This window comes from Phasianus colchicus, chromosome 7 (genome assembly GCF_987193195.1).
Source record: "Phasianus colchicus chromosome 7, bPhaCol1.hap1.1, whole genome shotgun sequence".
NCBI lineage: Eukaryota > Metazoa > Chordata > Aves > Galliformes > Phasianidae > Phasianus > Phasianus colchicus.
The window spans coordinates 10,430,587-10,454,320 of record NC_143442.1 but is presented as its reverse complement, the minus strand read 5'-3'; the positions used below and the strand labels follow the sequence as shown (position 1 = coordinate 10,454,320).

At 44.4% G+C, this 23,734-nt stretch overlaps 1 protein-coding gene across 9 annotated transcripts in view; it reads right to left on the bottom strand.

The window, feature by feature from the left end:
* SEMA5B (semaphorin 5B) overlaps nucleotides 1-23,734 on the bottom strand; it is a 248,524-nt gene that overhangs the window by 171,305 nt on the left and 53,485 nt on the right. For 5 of the 9 annotated variants that reach the window (XM_031590638.2, XM_090143666.1, XM_090143668.1 and 2 more), the window contains exons 2-3: nucleotides 9,837-10,052; nucleotides 741-801 (exon numbers count right to left, since the gene is read on the bottom strand). The gene's annotated coding sequence lies outside the window, so the exon portion shown is untranslated. Of the gene's footprint in view, nucleotides 1-740; nucleotides 802-1,300; nucleotides 1,387-1,660; nucleotides 1,752-9,836; nucleotides 10,053-19,731; nucleotides 20,092-23,734 lie in introns of those variants that run through there. The other 4 variants (XM_090143665.1, XM_090143663.1, XM_090143662.1 and 1 more) reach the window with 3 other exon arrangements.

The following is a 23,734-nucleotide window of genomic DNA, read 5'->3' as shown; positions in this document are numbered from 1 at the left end:
TGGATGTTGAGTAGCTGACTGAATTAAATGGAGATTGAGCAGATCTGAGAGAACTGATTAGGAAAAACAATGCAGGATTCAGGGAAGTGCTGCCAAAATGAACAGCTCACAAATTCACCTAAAGAATTGATAGAAACAGTTGAGGAAGAAAATGAAATTTCAACTTTTTCAATCATCCAGGAATTCAAGCCCAAAATTGCACAAAAGCTTCCCTCTATAGTAAGACCTGCCAGATACCCAACTCTGACACCAACTGACCGAAGGCCAACAAGTACATGATTAGGGCAGCAGCCCCTCTGTTGTAATCATTCAGCTTCTTGTAGGCCTTTTTAATTAGTGCTATCACAAGCAAAATAAGGTTCTTGGTCTTTGTTCTGTGCCTGGGAACCAACTCCATGCCAGCTTTTAGTAATGTATCATTGCATTTTATTCACTGCTCATCTACCCTAATGAGGTCTTTTTATTTTTGTCTACTTGTGGCATTTCCAGCAATACTGACAGATGTCTTGGGCTTTCTTCCTGCAGATTAAACAAGTGTTATAGCAGCTCTTAAACAAGACATTAACCTGATAAAGCAAACTGTCTAAAATGACACTCCCTATTTTAGAACCATGTCATCTTCCATTCACTTCCTTGCAAGCTTATCACAAGGTGGAGTCTAGCAAAGCCTAACAAAGATCTGGAAAGAGTATGAACGTGGCAGTTAAAGAAGGGTTGCAAACATTATAATATATACTTACAGCCTCTGCATTACTGAAGTGTCATATTTGAAGTCAAGCACCAGGGAAAATCCTTAGTAACCTGGGGAAACATCAGGAGAAGAGTCATCAGTGGTTATTTCTAACTACATCTTCCATCTGATGAAGAAGATTATTTAAGATCAAAATTGGATATTATTTTGGAAACAAAGCATAACAAACATATTATTTAGGCTTAATCATAAAGCAATGTAAAAATTGTCCTTAATACTCATCTGAAGTCTGCTTCAAAACTTGCTTCATCTGCAATTCTTTTCTCCTTTTTGCAAAGATCTGAGCCCACAGATTTGCTAGAAGCAAATGTTTGTAGCAACAATAAATATTTTAACATGCTCACTCTAACTTACAAATTGTGAAACCTTGCCTGTGCATTCCTGACCACTTCATCCTCCTGGAAGAGACAAGGAATTGCCCTCATCCCAGCTTCCAAGCAAGAGATTTGAACCAGTGAGAAAGGCAAACACACACCCTCTTCCCCACAGTAACATTCTACTTGAGAAGGCGACCACCTACACCAGCCACCTCCCTACCTCTTCACTCACCTCTGCCTGAGTTGATTGCATACTCCGTTCTACTAGCAGAACTACTCTCCCAACAAAGTCAGTTAAGGATTAGTAAAGCCCTATTTAAACCATACAAATCAACCCAGGTGCTGCAGCCAGCTGAAGCCCACACCATTTGCCATTGGTCCCACAGCAAGCCCCAAGGGGGCAGACAGTCAGCATGCCAGCTGTGAGCAATAGCCCTGCCCTTTAACACCACAGCAATGCACAAAATGAACACACCTGCTCCAGACACATCCCAAAGGCTATTTTCTTCATTTTCACCCACCCGTCCTGTATAAAACCCTCGATTCTACTCTAATAAGTTTTCTTTTCACTCTTGCAGCACCCAAAGCTTACCCTGTGGCTGAGCTCTTGATGCTAAGCTCCATGCAGCCCTCAGGCGTGGCTGTCTCTCGTCCCTAGAACTTCCAGGCAAGAGATCAAGGAGCTGAACGTGTAGGCAGGGAAAAGACAGAGACAGCAAAAATCAGAGGATGCTTCTGCACAATGGTTTGTGAGCACAAATCCTACTCAGCCAGTAAGAAATGATTCACTGCGAACAGACTCTGACCCCACTACCTATTATGCTCGACAGCCCATCTTGCTGAAATCATTTATCTCGTTATTTACATGGCTTCCATCAGAGCGATGTCTGAGCATTCCTGGACCAGATGGGTTTATCTGTACCGTGCTCCTGAGAAGGAGTGCATGCTGTTAGCTCTACTGCACAGACAAGGAACAGAGGCACTGAAAAGACAAAAGGGTTTTTCTGGGGAAACTGATGTGATCTGTCAGAACCCTGCACCATGCTAGGGGGCTCCTGGGGTTAAGGTGCCATGCTTAAGGGCAGGACCATCACCACTCCACTAAAGCTCATCTGAGCAATGGGTTCTAACTAGTGTGAGCCTTGCAGAAAGGAAAAAGGAAGAAGAAAAAGAAAAGAAAAAGTCACAATAATTGTAGCATCATCTGAAAAACGCAAACTGCAGTAACAGAGGAACCTGTCACCCAGTTCACTGGGAGGGCTGCAGCAATTGTTTTCTACATGAAGCCTCATTTATCACCTTTTCCTAATCGAGAAAGTGCTCCCATTGCACCTTCCTGCAATGTTGCACATTGCACAGGTATGCGACACAGGTATGCACCCTCACATTTCTTTCCCTCTCCTACCAGTTTTCCCCTATAGAAGCAATCCCAGGAGATGGCTGAGGATGAGAAAGTTCCCATAGCTTTGGCCAGGGCTGAACCCTGGTGGGAAACCATTGGGATGCCTTGGGATACCAGATCACCTCACAAAAGGACTCAGCCTTTATTACTGATTTTCTCGTGTTCTTTAAAATGACAGCAGCAGAAAAGCTTTAGAGGTAGACCAGGTGGCAACTCAGAACCCATAATATCAGGTTGCAAGAAAATACAATGCATCTGTGAGCTCAGACCTCTGGGATCTGTGGTCTCTTCTAAAAAGCAAACCACCAGACAACAGCAACTCTTGAGTTTGGTCACCCACAGGATTTTTGGTCTGCAGACCACAAAACTCTACACATTCACACTCCCTTCTGGCCAGAGAACAGAGAGTTCCCTAAACTCACCCTTTGATCTGCAAGAAACTGAGCATTCTCCTCAAATTACTTGTCAAGTTACCCCTCAAGTTACAGCATGAAGCCATTCCTATCTCTCCATTAAAACAGCAGATAGACAGATGGGATCGTCTTCATCTTTTGGCACTCTGGAAGTTCCTCCTGCATTAATTTTAATGGGGTGCTCACAGCTCCTGCTCAGGTTAAAAGAATCAGACCTGCCAACTGCATTCAGTCTAAAGCAGGGAAATCTCAGTTCTAGAAGTCCTTCTGCAGTGCTGACATTGAGAAGAAGTATGATAAGAAAAGGAGAACAAGATAAGATCCTGCAGAGGAAGAAGGTGAAGTGCTCACTGTCCTTCCCTACAAGCCTTCAAGCATCAGAATGATGCTGTACCAGAGCCACCCCAGAAGCTGCATCTCTTCTCTCAAGTAACGGTTCAAATCCAAGGCAGGGAGTTGTTATGGCCTTTTTGCAAATTAAAAGAAACCACTACGCAGCAGATGGATGAAACACCTCGCCCAAGGTCCCTTGGGATGTGCACATCTGCAAATTGATCCCACACTGCCCCAAACCCAGCCTGCTGCCCTTCCCTCCAGCCCAGCCTAATTCTTTGAATTTCATGATGATTCAAAATTCTATTTAAAACCCCTACAGCTATGGGTGTGTGCAACAAATTAAGGCTGAGCCAAGAAAATTTGAATTTAGCAGCTCATGTTGGGATTTTCCTTATGTTCTTAGTAATAGTGAAAAATGGAGCTGTGAGGGTTTAACTTCAAATGGAAAAAAAAAAAAAAAAAAAAAAAACTGTTAGGTCTTCTGTGTAGCGATGTAAACCACCCTAAAGGGACAGCAGCAATGCCTGTCTTCTCCTTCCCAAGAAACCAGTCTCCTGAATGCTGCAGTGGCAACCACCAGCCTGGCACAGCTCTCCCAAGCTTGCTGCTTCCTTACAAGCAAGGGCTGCTATGGTGCAGGAAGAAGAGCAGCTGCTGGCATCTGCTGCTGCCTCCCATCACAAGGGAAGCAGCAGGGAACAACTGCCTGTAGAGATGAAGGGCAGCCATGAGAGCCAACAGAGCTCAGGGACCACAGCCCTGGTTTACTGGTCAAACCATGCTAAGCTCTTTAGGTAAGCTTTATTATTGCAGATGGTGTTGCTTGCCCTAGATCTAGTGACCAAAATGGGGTTACTCCCTGTAATCCTGCAGAGGCTGCTTACGAATCAGGGAATACTTCACCTCTGGACACATGGCACTAACAGATAATAACGTAAGTGGTGCAGCATTTACCATTAATATGTATTTGCTTGGCTCAGGATAAATAAAAATAGGGTCAGAAACTTTGGCCCCAAGTTAGAAGAGCCTCAGCTTTGGGGCAGGCAGTTCATGTTGCCCTCTACAGTGTTGTGCACATGGTCCATGTGTCACAGCAACACATAAGCTGGAGCTGCAAAGGTGGCAATGGGCACCTGCAAACAACAAACATGCAGCATTTGTTCCCAAAGCCCCAGTACTCCATCACTGAGCATTCAGCATCTATCCCACAGAGCTGCAAGGCAGGAAGGAAGAAGAAAAGGGCAGGAATGAGCACACCCTGCCCCATCCTACTCTGCTGCACTGGGCCAGTGGGGAGCGGGATGCTGCAGTCTGCCCAGAAGGATGTAAAGCAGTGGGGATGCAAGAGAACAGCCCTCATCCCCTGTTGCTGCCCCGCACCTTGCAGGCACCTGGCACCTCCCAGCCCCACCAAAGTCACCTGGCCTTGTGGGGAACAGCAGTAGCAGGATTGCTGTGAAACCAGTTTTCATAGAATCATAGAATGGCCTGGGTTGAAAAGGACCGCAGTGGTCACCTAGTTTCCAGCCCCCCACTATGTGCAGGGTTGACAAGCACTTAGACCAGGCTGCCCAGAGCCACATCCAGCCTGGTACTGAATGCATCCAGGGATGGGGCATCCACAACTTCCTTGGGTATCCTGTTGCAGTGTTTCCAGCGGTTTTGAAGGTGTCAGCTCCTGAACACAGACAGGAAATAAAATCTGCTTCCATCCGAGGCTTTCCACGTTTCTCAGGCATCCAAGGGATGTCCTTTATAAAACATGAGATAAGTACAGGCTTGTTTTTCAGACCGCATATCTGTGCGGTTCCTTAGATACCAGCGAAAGCCTAAAGGCAGGTCTTGGCATCCCGTCCCTTCTCATCTACTCCTTCAGAAAGTTAGCACTGACTTTGACACTGACATGATGAGAAACGGGGAGGATCAGTGCCATTCTGGGGAAGGCGCCAAGCTCTCCGTTAGCACCCCCACCCCGCTCAGAGCAAAACAAAGCAAAAAAACCCAACAAAAAACAGCCCTCCTGTTTGCTACTGATTAGGCAGCCGAATTAAAACTGATGAAGTGATTGGATGGGATCCAAAGCTGTTTATCTGCACATAAATCACAGACATGCTTTACCCAGCCTGCATGGATTTACCGAGCTAGGGGAAAGACCTCTTATTCAGAATGCTGATTATTACAGCAATTAAAATATCAGTGAAGCAAACATTTTGGGGAGGAAGCTGCTAGGGACTCCGGGAGAAACAACTCCATCAAATATGAATTCAAACAAGCTTCTGATTAAAAATAAAATAGAATTGAAGAAGTCAGTTTGTTTCTTCTTGCTAAGTATATGGCGTTAGAAGAATCAAATCCTAAAGGGAAAGAGATGCACATTAGCTAGCTGGACACACTGAAGGAGATTACAAAGGAAGGCTGATACATATTTTATGATCACTAGGGAATAAAAAAAAATTTAAGAGGGATGTACTGTCAAACCAGACACAGTGTTAATAGCCAAAGTATACGGCATTAAGAGTTGCTCTTCCCACAGCTATTAATGTAAACTGAAAATTGTGAGCAGGCTGCAGCAAAAGAAAATAAATCACACTTTTTTTTTTCTCCAATATGAAAATATATGTTAAACAAATCCCACCCTCAGTGCTCACTCTCTCCATCCCAGCCCCCGACAGCAGGACAAGGACTGCCATCCCAGCAAGCCACAACTGCCAGAGAAATGAGTCAAGAGACAATGTCATACTATTAATCGTGGCTCATTTATTTACACATTTTTTTTACTTATCAGAGTGATTGGCCTGGAGATTATCTCCCCCTTTCCCTTTGAGTCCTGAGAAACTATTTAACATGGGAAGTGGCTGAGGGGGGCAAAGAGGGGAGAGAGCCGTGTAGCCAAGTTACACATCCCAGCTGGAATTCAGGATGATGTCTTGCAGCTCTGATTCCTCCAGCCAAGTTTCATACAGGAAGCACGAGCACGCCAAGGGTGCAGTGAAACACCCCAGAGCCAATAAAGAGCACTTGACTCCATTAACACGCTTACGCTATGGGTCCCATCATGAAACCCTCCATCACCTTGCAACGTGTTTGCTCGTGAGGTAGGCAGCGCCTTGCACAAGAAGAAGGTTCAGCAGCCAAGAGGATCCTACAGCATGCACAGAGCATGCAGGTGGGATGTGCCAGTGCAGTGCCCTTTCAGAAGAGGCAAATGCTGTTCATACATAAGGCTCAGATGGAAACAGCAATCCTGGGGTCACCAGCAAGGAAAAGGGCAATCTGCTTTGGACAGGCTTGGGCGGGCAGCAGAGCATCCCTCATGCTCACACACAACAATCTGTTCCAGCTGTGCTGCAGGACAGGAATTTGTCACCCAACCAAAGCGGATGGCTGCAAGACTGCTTTTGTCTTCACTATTGTATCACTTGTCCTTTTTCTCCCATTAACCACGACAAGGCTCCCCTCAGCACACCTCGTGCTCCAGTGCCCCTGTGGCCTCACTGTACCAAGAAAACAGCTTCATGTTTAATAAATCCTCTTACATGATTAGGAAAAAGTTTCTAAAGTTCTTAGTTTAAAATTTTCTAATCCGTGCATTACAGCTCTGATGGTGACTTTAATGAGTTATTAGTAGCAAGAATGGTTTCACACAACACAGAAATACCTACGCTTCTGTGCAAGAGATAACTTCTGAGAAAAGACAAATTATTTGGCAAATTTGTCAACTACTCTGGAGCCTTCAAGATGAAAGGCTTTATATGAATGTTGTATTTTTTTTTATGTATGTATATAAAACACTTTTACTGGACTGTTGATAAAAGCCTGAGCTACAAAGGAACTCTTTCCCCCAGCTGAGAAAAGGCAAGCTGCTAGACAAATCAGCTCAATCTCTGCCTTTCAAACAATATAAAGCAGTATAACTTTCAGGAGCAACACCTCATCTGATTTTTTTCCAGACTGCCTATCAGGAATCAAGCAGTAAGTAAACATTTGAAAAATGTTCCTTGGAGAGCAAAGGTTTAGATTTGAGTCACAGGATCCACTGAAAAGAAAAATTGCTTCTGTGCATTGGGACAGTGCCTTCCCTTCTGAAAACTTTATAAAAAGAATAAACGGAGATAATCTTTTTACAAGGTACAGCCCATATGGAAATTCATTATTGCTTCCCCTTAGAAAAAGTCAAGATAGCTCAGAAAGTAAGAATGGGCTACTATTTAAAAGGAAAAAAAAAAAAGACTTTCTTATGACCGTATCCAGAAAAATTATAGTTAAAAAGCCTTATCGTGATCTAAAACAAAGCTCTTGTTGATGAGAACATGAGATAAACACAAGAGAAAAAGGCACAGAAAATCCCTAAATCATTAAGTGTGCTTAATGCAGAAACAGGGGCATACAAACCCAGATTGTTGATCAAATGCTTCAAGGATCCATTCTTCCCTAAAACAAAATGCTTGCCAGAGCAACCCCAGCACTGCTGCTCCCTGCAGCCAGCACTTGCACTCATTAGCCCGGCTCAGATCGTGCTCTAGTGGCACAGCTGAAAGGAATCCTTGCTCCTGCTTCACAACAGCAAAGCCACACCTCCAAAGAAGGTGAGAAATTGGGAAGGATTTACAGCAGGTCAGCAGCACAGCTGGGTAAAAGGAGAACCCCAACCTATGGGCTGCTTCCCCTTAAGAGTTACTGTCCATTGTTTGCCATTTTCCTAATAAATCTTAGTTTAACCTGGAAGGGATCTTTAAGGGCCATTTGGTCCAGCTCCCCTGCAGTGAACAGGGACACCTACAGCTTCATCAGGTGCTCATAACCCCGTCCAACTTGGCCTTGGATGTCCCCAGGAACTGGGCATCAACCACCTCTCAGGACAGCCTGTCCCAGCTGCTTATTGCAAGAAACTATTTTCTTATATCCATTCAGTCTAAATCTCCCCTCCTTTAGTTTGAAACCATTTACCCTTAGTTTGAAACAGTTTTCCTAGGTACTTTCAACTGGTGTGTACCTACATACAATTTTTTCTTTGTTAGATTTACACTAAAGGTGAAAATTTGATCCTAACAGGCTTCCACTAAACCTACAGCTACTTAGGAATTCTTTTCTTTCATAGCTGACACTCACCCTGCCTTTGGTTTGACTACACTGTGTAAGTGTGGCAGGCACTTGAGGACAGGGCATAATCTCACACCATGTGCATGCTGCAACACTGAGACAAAGCAACCTAAGTTGTGGAGCCAGACAGAGTGCCCTGGGTGGTTGCACACACTTCTCTTTAACACTGATTAACTGGGGTGATTGGATGAGTCAAAGACTCACAGGGAGCTTTAGTTCATCACTTCTTCTGTATTTGGCTACTGCAAGAGAAATCTGAAGGGGCAGAATCTTTTTAGCATATAGTCATCACTCTCATTAGCATTGAAAATATGAATATTAATGTGAAAAGAGTTTAAGGGGAGACAGGAGGTAAGTGCAAATATCTTCAAAGAAAATGCCCACTGCTCCTCCAAAAAGAACACACTTCTGCAGCCTCCTCCACACTTCTTCTTTGTCAGAGGACACGGGCTGGGAGCTGCCTGCAGGACCAATGCTGCCATTTCCCTGGAACGACCCATACACCTTTGCGAGGTTGCCCGAAGGGAAATGAATCTCTATAATAGGACTGAATTGATTGTTCCGGAAAGTTCTTTGCTGGGCCTATAGTTCTACAAAACCATAGAGGAAAATTTTCTTCATCTATTAAAATAAAATAATAAATACATTGTAATGATGAAGAAAGAAAACAAAAACATTTTCCATAAAGAAAACAAATAATCCTTTGCTTTGTTCCAAACAGAAGCTCCAAATTCTGCTAAGTGGGCACTTTTCCTAGATTCAGACAGCACAAATTGGACACAAACAGAAAATGGAACATTCTTGTGTTGCTGCAGCGGAAAAGCGATATTGCAAAGCTAACCCTTTACAATGCTATTACTTATTGTGGGATATATTCTGGGACCAGACTAATTGAGTTCCATTCGCCATTTCCTTGCCCATACTGCAATCACACGTATCTGTGCAGAGTGATTGCCACGTGTAGGTATTGGTGTAAAATGAATTCTGGCTAAATGCACCAACAGCATTATTCTCAGTTTGAACTGCTATAACCAGGGCCTGACTTTGACCCACCTTGTTAGTTACAATGCAGTTCTGTTCCCTTCCCACTAAACAGCATCTGCAAAAGTTGCATCATCTCCCTGCACTGCAGCAGGCACGCATTGTTCATATCCAAATGATTGCAGATATCTACCTTTTTCACAGGCTGAAATACAAGATTTCAGCCCCCAACAAAGTCAGGAGAGAGAATGGGACTCATCAAGTCCCATAACGGCACAGTTAAGAGAGCCCTGAGCCATTTGGAAAACTCTTCATCTGCACTTCTTTGCCTTGTCAAAAACCACAAATAGGCTGTGGCAGCCTCAGAAACAGGCCAAGTCTTCCAGCTCCCAGATTTGTGCTTTATCTGCTTGACACATCCTGTCCTCACTGGAGCAGGATAAACAGAATGATCAGAGACCAAAACTCCTCACAGTGATCAACCTGAAAACATCACATTTCAGTACAAGAGACGTGTGTCTCCATCGCTAACTCACCAGCCCAGAGGCCAGGTCCCAGACAAATGTTCCAGCAGCAATCCAAGCTCAGAATCCCAGAAGGTAAACCTGTCAGGATGTAAACTCTCCCTCTCAGAGGCAGTCCCACTGCAGCCTTCTCTGAATCCCTTGGGCTCTGCAGGATCCCTTCTCTGGCATGCCTCCTTGGCCTTCTTCCTTTTATTTTTCTCATAAACTCGTTTCTGGATGATTTATCTATTAAAAAAAAAAAGAAGAAGAAGAAAAAGCTTTTTTTGTTGTTTTTCCTTCATTAATAAAGAAATGTGCCTGAAGTTACAGAGTCCTCTTTGAGGAAGGCTCTTGCTACTTCTGTCAGGTCCTTCCTCTCCCCTGAGTTATGGGACTAACAATTTGGGAAAACAGCCCTTCACGGTCAGCATATCCCCCCTTCTCCCTCCCCCAGCATTTTTCAAAGCAACCTAAATGATCCCAAGCCTGGGCTGAGCATCCAGTCTGATATAGTCATCATCTCCGAAGGCCTCACTTGTCATCCATCATTGACTCAGACACACAATCCCTGTTCAGTGTAAACGTGACTCAGTTTAGTTTTTCCAAAGAAGGTTTGTTTACTTTCTGGAGGAGACTAATGAGTAAATATTATTTGGTAGGCTAGAATTTCATGAACGCCAACTAAAATGAGGTTTCAGATCACCAGACGCAGCGTAAACATATGGTAAAAAGTTTGTAATCATCCCCAAGACTACAGAGACATCCTGCGAGGCAGTCAGGAAAGGAAGGGAAGTCGATTTGTGAGTCCCAGTATAGAGACTTAAACATAAAGCCATCTTTCCTCCATATCTCTGCTCTCAGAAAATGCAATTTTCTGAGTTTCTGCCTAGCTAGCAAATATCAAAAGCTAGCAGTTATCCGTCTCCACTATCAAGCCAGTTACCGTTCTAATTGCAATTGATTTCTAAGTCTTCTCTTCTCAGTCATTTTTTCTGCAAATATCGCTCCCATAGGTGCACTGCAGCTAAGCTACGCTGTTCTCTCTGCATGTTTGGCACCACATTTAAAAATCAAAGTGCTGAATTCCTCCGTGAATGACTGAAATGAGGCACTTACATATGCCTATCAAGTGCATCTAGAGAAAAGGCAAACTCTGACCCTACATCACTTGATAGATGACAACATGACAGTGCTTCTTTGGCTGGAGGAGAAGAGAGATTACTTCTAAAGCCTTCCCTTAATTCTTCGTGGCTGTATTACAAAACAAGCAAATGTACATCTCCACAGATTGTTTTAAACAGTATAAGTAAACTTAACAAAATGGGATACAAATGCCAACGCTATAAATAGTTTTCAGAACAAACATGTTGGGCACCATTACAGAACCACAGCAGGTCAGCCCAGTCCAGTAGGGATTACAAGCGTCAAAAATACATCAAGTGAAGACCAGATTCAGAGCAGAATCTGGCTTTTTTCAGCCTAGAAGAATATAAAATTGAAAGAAAATCCATGAAAGAGTGGAGGGAACTTTAGGGAAGCAGTGAATCCCCCCAGGCCACCCCATACGTAGAGCTAATGACCGCTCTGCAAAGAAAGCTGCTGAGGAGTGGCATAAAGGATGGAGAATCTGCCAGGCTCTGACAAGCCGAGATAAAATGAAGAGAAACAGTTATAAAGAAAGACTTATTTTCCCTCGGTGATGAACTGCTCAGCTCAGCTACAGTCCCAGAGCAGAGATGGGAATTAGCCTGTGGTATCTAACCAAAAAAGGCCACTGACACCCAGTTAAAGGAGTCAAGATACTGGAAACAAGCTCAAAGCTTAGCACAGGGAATTTTTCCCAACCCCCGAAGCTTCTGCCATTTCACACAGGGATAAAAACGAGCTCTTCCAGGGATAGCCAACCCAGCATCTGAAACCTAAGGAGTAACCTGATGTCCCAGCCGAAAAGCCTGAAGTTTAAATCTCCACACTGCCCGACGTAACCACAGCCTCTAGCATTTGTCTTACAGATCTCAGCTGAAAGGTACCACCAAGAATTCATGTGTTTATGCTGGGGAAAAAAGCCTGACCAGAAACCAGGCTTCCATCTGAAAGTTGCTGGTAGTGAGAAACTGGTAATTTCCTTTTTTCTCTTCCCCAGGAAAATCTCAAAGCATGAGGAAAGACTTCTTTAAAGGCAACGTTTTGACAGGAATAAATTAATTTTCCAACCAGCTCTCCAACATATATCTACTGTAGCATGTAACAACCAATGCTTGTACGTAGGCAGACCTATTTTTCTCACAAAGAGCAACACCACTTTATTTCTCTTTGGGATACCACCCATTTTCATCTCTGATGATTTGTGGAATAGAATCCACAATCTTCTGCACTTCCATTGCTATTGACACACCCAAGCCCTAAGATTTTTCTCCCTTTTCAGTGTGTACAATGAGGCCCCTAGCAAGCTCTGCCAATCAGATTAGTATATTAACTTTCCAAATTACATGAGATCACAGTTTTACGTTCACTTCCTGATCACTATCAAGGTCCTGGAGAAACTGCATTTATTTTTGAGAAGCTCAAATCCTTATGAGAATTCTATTACTCTAGTGATCATCAGCTACGCTGGACAACACAAGCCATTTCCATACACAAGATCCCCATACTTCTCTTTATTTTCCGTTGTTGTGGTTGGCGACCATTAGCTGTTAATTGGGATCCCTAGGAAACCTCATTAATTAGCTGCACCATGCCTGTCAGCGTATTTAAAATATGGCAAGGAACATTAGCTGCTTATTTATGGCACAAAGAGATTAATATTTTTGTTATTTGCTTTTCTTCATCATATTAGACCCACTGATTGAGACACGAGCATGGCTCCCTAAGTTCACATGGCAATATGTTTGGTCCACTTTTCTGAGCTTGAATCCAGGTTTTTGATAAAGCCTTCGTGACAGTGCAGACACAGGGCTGTTTGCAGCTGTGCTTCTAATGAAATGCTGTTGCAGGCAGGAGACCATGAGCACATTTGCAGCAGAGAGCCCCAGAGGTGGTTAATTAAGATCAACCACTGCACCACCAACAGCCTTCAGGCCAGCTCTGCTCCAAGGCAGCAGCTGGGATGGAACACAGGGCTGGGTTCTGAGGAGACGCTATGGGGAAGCCCAGCTGTCTCTGTGACAGAATGGTGAGGTGCCCAAGTCCTGTGCCATAGGGAAATCCCCCTGTACAACCCCCTGTGGCCTTTAAACCTCCTCCGGCACAACCTCAGCACACGACTTCTTGTTTCTTGTTGTGAAGTCACAGAAAAACTTATTTCCTTCTTCACTGCTAGAGATGAAAGAAGGATCCTCCACATGTAATGATGCTATTGCAGTACCTTCATTCCAACATGGTTTATTAATGCACCTAATGGTTACAACAGCAAGGCTGACAGAGCACTGCTGGTGAAAATCACCATATTGTGCAAGGAAGATGCAATGCCACACTTGCTGAGTTCGGAAACTGAAGTATTTCTATCTAGTTTGTCAGAACTACCTCATTAAGCAAATGACTTCTCTTTCTGCCTGCCCTTAACCATCTGACAGTTTAGCCTCATTTCCAGCTGGAATTTGCCCTTTATTAAATTGCATTTGTTGTTCTTTGTGTTAGTACTTGCACAATGTGCCATCTACTTTCCCCGGCACTTAATGACCCTATGATGATCATCCTGCCATCAAACACATCATTAGAGAAAGGTGGCTAAATCCATCCTTACTTGTCTATTTCTTAATGTGGTTATCTCCCTTCGGAGACCACTTTCTGAATTTGACAGCACGATGTTGGTACACAACGCTATAGGAGGGATCTTACCAAAAACACAGCAATAGACCTGTAAATCCTCTGGTTGTGTTTCATCCACTGGGCATTGACATTGCTCTTCTCAAAGGCATCACGCAAAGAGAAGAGATGTTAGAGATGTTTTGATAACTTTCAGGAACAAGGCTAGATGCCTTAATTCCACATCTCCCACATGCAGGGTGTGCTTGCTGAAGGCTCAGAGAGTGTCCCCTGCAGCACCATAAACATGGATTACATGGATTACCCACCACAGAAAGCCATAGAATCTCAGTGCTGTCCCAAGTCCCATCGGTGCAGGACAGCAGGCCCACAGGGATGCAGCAGGCACTGGATCATGTTGCCAGGCTGGGATGGACTGAGGGATGTGTGAGCCTTGCTGAGCCTGAGCCACAAGCTGCAGTGAATTGGAGCAAAGCACTGCCCATCACCAGTATGGTTAGTGGAGCCCTGGGTTTCAGTCAAGCTCCTCCTCCCTTCATTCGTATATTCATTTGACTTGGATCAACTGTTCCATATGCATACAGTTTCTCATTTTTCACATGTAATTTTGATACAACCACTTCCTTGCTTTAGTTTTTCCCTTTTTCTTTTTCTCTGGATCCAGACCCCAAACCACCTTGTGTTACAGAAAACCCCAGAGTAACGATGCATTTTTCAATGCCTCTGGTTAAGCAAAAGCAATAAATGCTGAAGGGAGCAGATTTTGAAGTGAGTCAAGGAAGCAAATGAGTGTGGAAACCAGGGTCCGAAAGCTGTTTGGGAAGTCATCCCTGAGCTATGTTGCTGAGGATCAGCTCCCATATTTCAAAACACCACCAACGGGCAGAAGCAATAAAACTTGTCTGATCAGTTTAAGCACCAGCATTGCTCACAGGCCCTTCTGCATGCTCACACAAACACACACACTTACGCACCCGCGAAGTTAAACCCAGATTTCTTCCACAATTACTCAGCTATCAGTTGATAATGCGGGCAGGAACCCACCTACAATACATGTGCCCTCTGAGGCAGCTTTTAGCTATGGCTTTTTCTAAGCAAACTTCTACAGATGTCTCTAGAGATGATCTGAGCATCTAAATAGAGGTATGCTTATGTACCAGATGCTTATTTAATTAGCTAGTCAGTTATTTTTAATTTTGTCCTCATAGGACCCCTGAGAGCAAAGCTCTTGGGAGGATCCCATCAGTGGGGTTGTGGCAGTGGGGTGAAAATCTCTCTGGTCTTAATTAGTCAAAGGCTCTTAAACTCCTGGAGGTATAAACTGCCAGAGGTGGAAATCTACTGACTGTAAGAAATGTGCCTCAGATAAACAGCAGGGAATAAAGCATAAGATGGCTCAGTGTTAGCTGGCTTGATGGAGTTTTACTTTCCCTGAATCTGCAGGAGAATTTTTAGTGTTCCTCCTTTATTTTTAATGAAAGTTTATAATGGAATCTCCCCTGTATAGTGAACTGGGATTCATAAAAACAATGCAACAGTCCATATATTTTTCTGGTTGTAATTTCTAGAGCCAAATTTACACAGGCTGTTTATAAGTCACTCAGCAGAAAGCAGAAAAGATTTTCATCTCTTTACCAAAAAGCAAAAAGCCTCAAAGCAAATGAAAACCAGGATTTTGAAGAGCCGTGTGACACCCGCAGTGACTTACACCACATGCCCTGCAGAACAGTTTTCCCACAGCTGGTGGAGCCTTATTTGAAGGTTAATAAAGAGGCATGATCTTCGGGTAATAAAGGCTGTGTCCATTACGAGGGAGACGCATTTGGACTTGCAAGGAAGAAGAGGGAGATAAAAATGGCAGGCAGGAGAAATCTCTATTGAAGACGCTACTGGCATCCCATAATTTGTAAAGCAGGGACTAGGGCTTCTTATGGGGTTTGTTACAGCAGTAGATGGGGCAGGCAGCTGGAGGACAGCAGAAAGCATCTCCCTAGTTCTCACCCTGTCCTGAGACCTCCATCTGCCCCCCAAGCCCTAACCCCACTGAGGTACAAGACTCCAGCATAGAGCCTACTGCCTTTAGAAGAAATTTTGCTCAGACAAGAATTAAGCCTACAATGATTTGTCCTTACCGAGAGGCTCTGAATTTTCCACGTATGTGTTTGAGGAAAATGACTTTCGGGATTCGCTCTGCTCTGCTCCCTCGGTCACTTTGGCAGCTCCTCCTGGAGGGCACCGGAGCTGGCACTCGGACAAGCCATCAGCTAACAGGCTAACAAATTATTGATTCGCTTCTCACTTTGAAGCAGACAACAACCTACTCCTCAATGCACTGCATCCTTCAATACCTCCCTCCGGAGCAATACCGTTTGTAACATTGGCAGCACGGGGCACTTCCATCTCTCAGGCCTGACAGCCGGAGGGAGCGCAGTGCTTTGCAAATGTTCTTCTTTTACCTTCAGGCAGTGCCGACAAAGGGAGGCTTTTGCACAGAGCCTGGCTTTCCTATCCACACCTCGACACAGCCAGATGTACGTACAAACATCCAAGCACATGTATGCAAAGTGGATTGAATTGGGGATGCAGAGGTGTCTGACGGCAAATGGGGTTAAGAGCTCGTTTTCCCCACTCTTACAGAGTTAAGAAGCAAACACACTTTCCCATGCGTCATGCACTTAATGAGCTCCAGACTGCAGGATACAGAAGGATCTTGACATTGGCTAGGAGAAACAAAATGTTCAAAATGATCTGGATACGTTGAGGCACTTCATCATAAATGGCTCATCACCATCTTGAATATCAGATTTGGGAAATTGTCATTTTTCTGCAACTCCCAGCAAGGTATCCTGAACTTTCCCATTTTCCCCCTGCCTTCTCCACATTCTAGAGATGCAGTTTGTCATTTGAGCCACACTCTGGAGAAGCCCAGGGGTGGGAATGAGGGCACTCAATGGGGTCCATCCCATGTATCCCTTTGGTACCCAGCAAAGGGAAGTTGGACCCAAGAGCTGCACCTGCAGCTTCACACCACCTCACACCAGGACTACAGGGCATCCTTTGGGCAAATTTTGCCAGCTCAGAATACAGATTAATCTGGCAGCCCATCTATTCTGCATGGAAATGCCTCCTCTGCACCTCAGATCAATACAGTTCTCTTGCAAATTTTTCCTGCTGTAATGATTCTGAACAGTCATTCAGCCAACCCACCTAAATAGCTCTGAAAATGATACCATGCCTTATCAGGCCAATGATCTACAATTTTATATCTCCCTAAACACCTATCTACAAACAGCACTATAAGCCTTCTTGAGGTTACTATGTCAAATTCTTACACCATTTCCAAGGGTATTTTGGAAAGTAACCATTTTATCAGAAACATTAAACAGAAAAAGAAAATATTTCTATGCTTTGGCCACTCCTCTTTTGATTAAGATTGATATAACAGAGATTTCAAGAGTGTGAGAAATATTCTGTACCACAAATACTTTTCGTTGTCCCCATACTGTATTGCAGTATGTCCCAATTTTCAGAGTCTGCTTTGCTTTAGATAACGTTGCCAAGTTACTAAAAAAAACCCTCAGCAATGGACTGCTTGTATCCCAGGGTCGTAATAACGTATCCTGGTGACACTGAAACATGGAGATGTAAACAATGAGAAGACAGAAGGACATTGACCCAAGTGGCTGAGTTTAAAGCACTGCCATTCCGGAGCACTGCGGTATTTATACCGTTGGACACATTATCACTATAGGTGGTTGTGGAACTAGGTGCCAATTTTAGCATTTCTTAGATTAATTTGCAAACGGAGTTCGTATGCCAGGCTCGTTATACAAGAGAGACCTCTAACAGATGCAGATTCATATATGCTGAAAAGGCTGAAATAATCACTCCTAGCCCCAAGGCAGAGGAATAGAACATTTGTTTTCAATATTTAAATTGAATAACACTACAGGACAGCTCACATTGATGCAAACCTTTATAACAAGAGGCAAAGGACAGTATTGAGACATACAGCCCTCCTGGCCGGATGGTTCATGTGTACAAATCAAGTATGAGCCACCATCAGTGACAGCAACACTTTCGATGACAGACTGATAGCGAGACAAGGTGGATCCCCTGTGCTTTTTATTGGGCTGATACATAAGCTGTTACGCATGAGCTTCCAGGCCAAAAAGCCTCCTGGGGGCTGGCAGCAGAAAGAACACTTCTGGCCTGAAGGTTTCCCTCTGCTTGGAGCCAACACAAAGCCTCCACCTCTGTCCATTTTATCTCAAGCAGCTGAAAGCAATTGTTTGCAGCCTGCTTGTGACAAACAGCCACGGCGACAACTCGCACAAACCCGGCGGGCCGATAGAAAAGTCCTCACCACTAAAGTGCTCTGTTTGCTTTCTGTGCTATCTTCCCATGGTATTTATAGAACACAGACAATGGGACTTTGCAGCCCAGCCATGGTGACATTGGGAGCATGTAAGCACCTCAAGAGGGCTTTCTACAGCACCAGGACTGAAGTGGTCAGACACCTTCTGGCAGTTCTTTTCCCTGAACAAAAACAGTTTGGGAAGTTTTATCAGTTCTGCTGAAATTGTGTCTTGAAAGGGAAGAAAGGAAGGAAATAGGAAAAGTTTGGACAATGGCAAAACCAGACACAGAAAACTTCAAGAGGCATTACATATTCTGAAATAAGGATTTGCTACAGCTTTTTCTGTATTATGCATCTGAAAATAAATATTTCTTGAAACAAAGCCTTTCTGTGAAACCCAAACAATGCTTTTTTCCCCTCAGAATTTCCTTTCCAGCTTTGAAGTTTCTAATCAGAATAAAAGCAAACACTACAGCCCTACACAGAACACAGCTTCTGTCCATCCCACAACCTTCAGCTCAGACTCCATTCCTGCCTATAGGGCTAAGCTACTGGAGACCTTTAAAAAAGTCCATTCTATGTCTCTTGGTATTTTTAGGCATTTTTTTTTTTAAACATAAACTCAGCTGGTTAGAAAGAAATGAAAGTAGGTAGCCCTCAAGCATACATCAGACCACATTTCCAGACAAGAAACTTAAAAGTGTAAAACTATGAATAATCTGGGCATGTTTCTCCTGAAAATGGCAAAATCATAGAATCATGGATTGCCTTGGCTTGGAAGGGATCTCAAGGATCAAGTTCCAACCCCCTGCCACAGGCAGGGCTGCCAACCTCCATATCTAATAGCAGACCAGGCTGCCCAGGGCGCCATCCAATCTGGCCTTGAACACCGCCAGGGACAAGGCATCCACAACCACTCTGGGCAGCCTGTTCCAGCACCTCACCACTCTTGGTAAAGAACTTCCCCCTGACATCCAACCTAAATCTTCCCTCCTTCAACTTAAAACTATTTCCCCTTGTCCTGCCGTTATCTACCCTTATGAAGAGTTGACTACCCTCCTGTTTGTAGGCTCCCTTTAGGTACTGGAAGGCTGCAAAATAATAAAGTAAGAAGGGAAAGGGATCCAAACACACACTGCCCTGGTGAGAATGACAGTTCTGGAGCACTGCTGTTGCATAGCTGGGCTGTGGCAGGTGAGAACATTCCTTCCCCAAAGGAACCTTTGGGTTTATGACAAATCAGGGATGATGCTCAACAGCTATTTGATGAGCTCTGCAACAGCTGCTGGGGTCTGCGTGCCACTGCAACACAGCTGGAAGCACACAGTGCCGCAGCATTAACGGGATCATAATTCAGGGCTTGCCAAGCACTGAGCATCGCTAACTCTTTCTGATGAGTTATTTGTGCCCATAATCAGCTGTGAAACTCTTTAGGAAAGATGTTTTCTGAAAAGGAGAATTTATCTGAAAAGGAACCCACTGTCACTAATAAAGCCGTCTGGTCTCAAAGCCTCCACAAATCAGGCTCAAATCCATGATGCAATCTTAGGGAAGTTAAATGTTTTCCCAGCGACTGAAATTTAAGGTGTTTTTAAAAGAGGGGGAAAAAAAAAAAAAAAAAAAAAAAAAAACGAAAAACAGTCAAACAAATGGATGAAGGAACATTTGCCTATCAGAAAAAGCAGCATGTGGTTCAGGCAGCTCCAGTCCCTTCAACTCTGCCCTAGAGAAGTTCTATCTGCTGCACTGTTCAGAACAGCGAGCATTGGGCCCTTGTGCAGGGTCAGCTCTGCTGCTTACCGTACAAGAAAGTCCCTGGCACAGCTCTCAGCTGAGAGATCTCTCTGCTCTGCGTGTTGAGTGATAGCTCCGGCCGGGGAGGGGAACATCTCCCAGCTGGTGGTGGAGCAGCATCGCTGTTGTCGTCAGCGTTCCTGGAACCGGGCTGCTCGGCAGCTGCTGTGCGCTTGGTGAGCCCGTGGATCAGCGTGCATGGAGGGGGAAACCAGGGGAAAGCAGGGGGCACGTTTCTGGCTTTGTCTGAGCACATGAGCAATCGGTTCTGAGTCCAGGATTAGTCATTCGCATGTTGCCACGCTGACCACTCCTTCCCATTTCACACATGCCGAAGGCATCTGTTTTTAAGAATGACAATTAAATAAGAATCACTGCCTTCCCCTGCATTATATCAATGCCTGGAGCATGAAAAGGGTGGGGGGAAAAAGCAGATTCTTACTCTGATTTACACTGAATGCCATTTGTATTTTTTAATGCGTGTCTGAAGGGAAAGAGTACCCAGGGGTTGAATATAGGGGTCTTTATCGTCACAAAAGGAACAGTAACACAAGAAAAGAGCAGATGGGAGAAGGATAAAGAGAGAAACAAAGTATTTCAGAGAAGTGAGTTTAAAGCTGTTGCTTCTTGGGCATTTCACAGGTTCAAATCATGCAGATGTGCTGAGGAAGGAGGGGATGCTGCGGCAGCCAGCACAGCACAGCCTTCTTTGCACCTGCAGGTCTGCTTCTGCAAAAAGAAGAGCAGCAGCAATCTCCTTCCAGACGTTTCTACCACTCCACAGCTGAGCCCTGTGCACTGCTCCATAACAGCCTTTTAGGCATGATGAGGGCAAGACTCTGCTTTTAGCAGGTCTGATTTTGCCAGCATTAGAGGAAAAGGTCTCATCTTAGAGGATCTGAGCCTGATGATGTGCTTTTTCTCTTGCTGAGTATAAGGGCAGAGCCCACACAGACCACAAAGCCACAGGCAGAGCATCCCCTATAGACTTCAGCTCTTACAGCTGTACCAGTGAGTGACTGCAGGGAGCCCACTGGTGCAGAAAACCCCCCAGCAGGAGCAATGATGCTGAGAACAGCTGTATTAGCTGTATTCTCCATGGACAACCTGTAATGACTGCATGGAGCACAAACTTCTCTTGCTCTCCCCACGTGATGCTGCAGACACACCACGCTGAGCTCAACCTGTGAGGAAGGCAATCAAGCAGAACAAAACAACATCCAGTCAGGCCATATCATCTCTTCAAGCAGCCTCAGTGGTATTCAGACTCCTTATTTCTTCGCACATAATGACCGATCAGAAGAAACCATCATTTTCAACTCTTGATTGTATCCCAAGTCTCGTACTATCTAGTCATTTTGTCAAAGCGTTAGTTCCTATAGTTACACAAAACCAACTGCTGCCCCTGGTTCCTAGGGAAATGAGACATAACCTGTGGTCTGTCTGCCTCTTCCTCCTAATAATCAGGGAACTTGAGGACCAGCTTTAATCCAGACCAGGAAAAGGTGGCAGCTTCAGGGATAAATAAGATCTTTCTAACATCCTAAACTCTGGAAAGGAGAGAGATCCAGCAGCTCCAAGAAAGACTGAAATGTGAACTCATGATAAATCGCATGAGCAATAGCCTTATAAATAACATCTAACTGCATTCATGAGGGTTCATAGCCAACCTCAAGACATGAATCTGTAGGAAACCAAGCTTAACTTCTCCCATTGCTCATTCAGAACTAAAGACGGAAGACTGACTGTTTGAACCACACATGGTTAGCCTCCATCCCTACAAAATACATAAGTCAGAATAGAAAGAACCTTTATCCACTTCTCCAGTTTCTCAGCTCTGTAAGTCAATTCAGACCTCTCAAGGCCTGATCTCACAAGGTCTGAAAACCAGCCTAGCAATATGACACTCGGTTTGATGATTGCAGCTTAACTGTAAATAAAACTTGAGACACAAGTGTCCAAACTAGAGTAGACACAGCTCTATCTAGTCTACAAAAAATCAAAGCCAGAAAAACAGAACCAGCCAATTTCATTGCTCCCCTCCCCTAACATAAGGCTTAAAAAGCATTTATTTCTAAGGATCGTTAAATTAATACTCAGGAAAAACAATGATTTTCCTAAGAGCTATCTGACTTCCTATCATTAATTCAGCTTCTTCCAAGTGCTGAAGAGATATGTGTAGGAATGGCATCCCACAGCACTCTGTGTCCCATTGCTGACTGCCTCAGGGACAAACCCATCCCATATTGTTGGGACAGACGGCTGCAGTGATAAGTTTGGCATTTCTGGTAGGTACTGCATTAACTAACACAGTTTAAGATGCTGGTATTTCAAGCTTCCTGAGCAGATCTATAACTGACTCCCATTTACACTGTCACTTCTGCAGGGGGCACCCGCAGGGAATTGGAGCTTTGAAAATGTCTCTGCACAGACAGGGCCGGTGAGGCCTCCTCCACACAATGATTTACATCACTGCAGCAATGAAAATTCCTGTCTGGAACCGAGTGCCTGACTGCAAACTTACCACAGCTCCGGGGCTAGTGGAGTCAAAAGGTCACTGCATTTATTTGTTGCTCTTCCAAGATCACTTTCCCATGAACTTGATGGATTCTCAAATGCCTCCTATCGCACAGAAGACTGTGATTAATCTAAGTCTTCGTTAAGTCTGGGACCAGCAGTTTTTCTTTGAAAAACTTGCTCTTAAATTCACTGGTCAGCTTTAGCAATTTTAAAAGTGATCAATTAAATTAAAATATATAAAGGTCTTCTTTTTCTAAGCAAGTATAACGCCTGTAGAAAGCAAATGACTCCAGGAACTCTCCTTAATGTAACACACTGCCCAGAGATGGAAGAATTCTGCATTCAGGATGCTCTCTTCTTCCCTTCCCTGTGCTGAGACATGGAAGAAGTGTCCTGCTCCCAGCCCTGCTCCCAGCCATTTTATGCTGCTGCATGGAAAGCTTCAACTTCATGTCTGTTTTCTCAGCTAATAAAATCGCTTCTCCTTGTCTCTGAATTGTGATATTAGTTAATTATTCAATTTCTTAGGTAATACAATAGAACATGATTATTTTATACAGCCTCTACTAACTTCCTCATCTTTATAAAGCTGTGGGTCTCGGAGCAGCAGCTTCAGCCAGAGCTCAGCTTGAAGCCTTCCTCCTCACTGCCCTGATGGCGGGTTTTATACATGAGCTGGAGGTTCTCATCCCCTCTGCTAATCCTGCTGTGAAACAGAGTCCCTGACAGCCATGTCTCAGGCCCCAGGTTCATCAGTTCTCATTTTTCACCACAGACAAGTTAGTTTGGAAGCAGCAATGCTGATGCTGCCATGGGATGCAGGTTCAGTGTCCTTGCTCTTTTGGGCTCGTCTCCATAACCCCATCTCCCCCTTTATCCCACCTGGCCTTGCATTGCTCCTCCAAACCTCCTGCTGTCCCCCCACAAACCCCAAACTCACAGTAGGACCTCCCACTCTCCCTGTGCAAACCACACAAACTCACAATCTTTGCATTTCCTCCCACCCCACCCCCCCCCATAGGACGCAATGCCTAGTCCTGAGATTGCATTTCCACCCCAAATACTCATCAAAATTAATAAGGCATGAGGTCTTATATGCTAAAACGGGCATGTTCCCAATGGGAAAGCAGCAGTCCCAGAGCTCTCAAGCCTGGCAGGAAACTCTGTCTTTCCAAGAGCCCAGAGTTATGTGGGACAAGCTAAATGATGCTACTCAGCAAGTTTCCCAGAGAAATACAGCAAGGGCCATGACAAGGCCAACAAGGCTAAAAATATCCCAGTGCTTACCCACACTCCACATACTGCTTCATTTAATGTGCCATAATTACAGCTTTTTGTGCACACACAGCTGCGTGTGAGGTGCAGCACTAGCACTGCCTAAGAAACATTGAAGCACAGTAGGAGCAGGCAGGCAGAGTCTTGGGGCAGCAGCAAAGCAAGAGGAATCTCTCAGAAGGGACACTCTGCTCAAGGGTAATTTTGTGGGAAG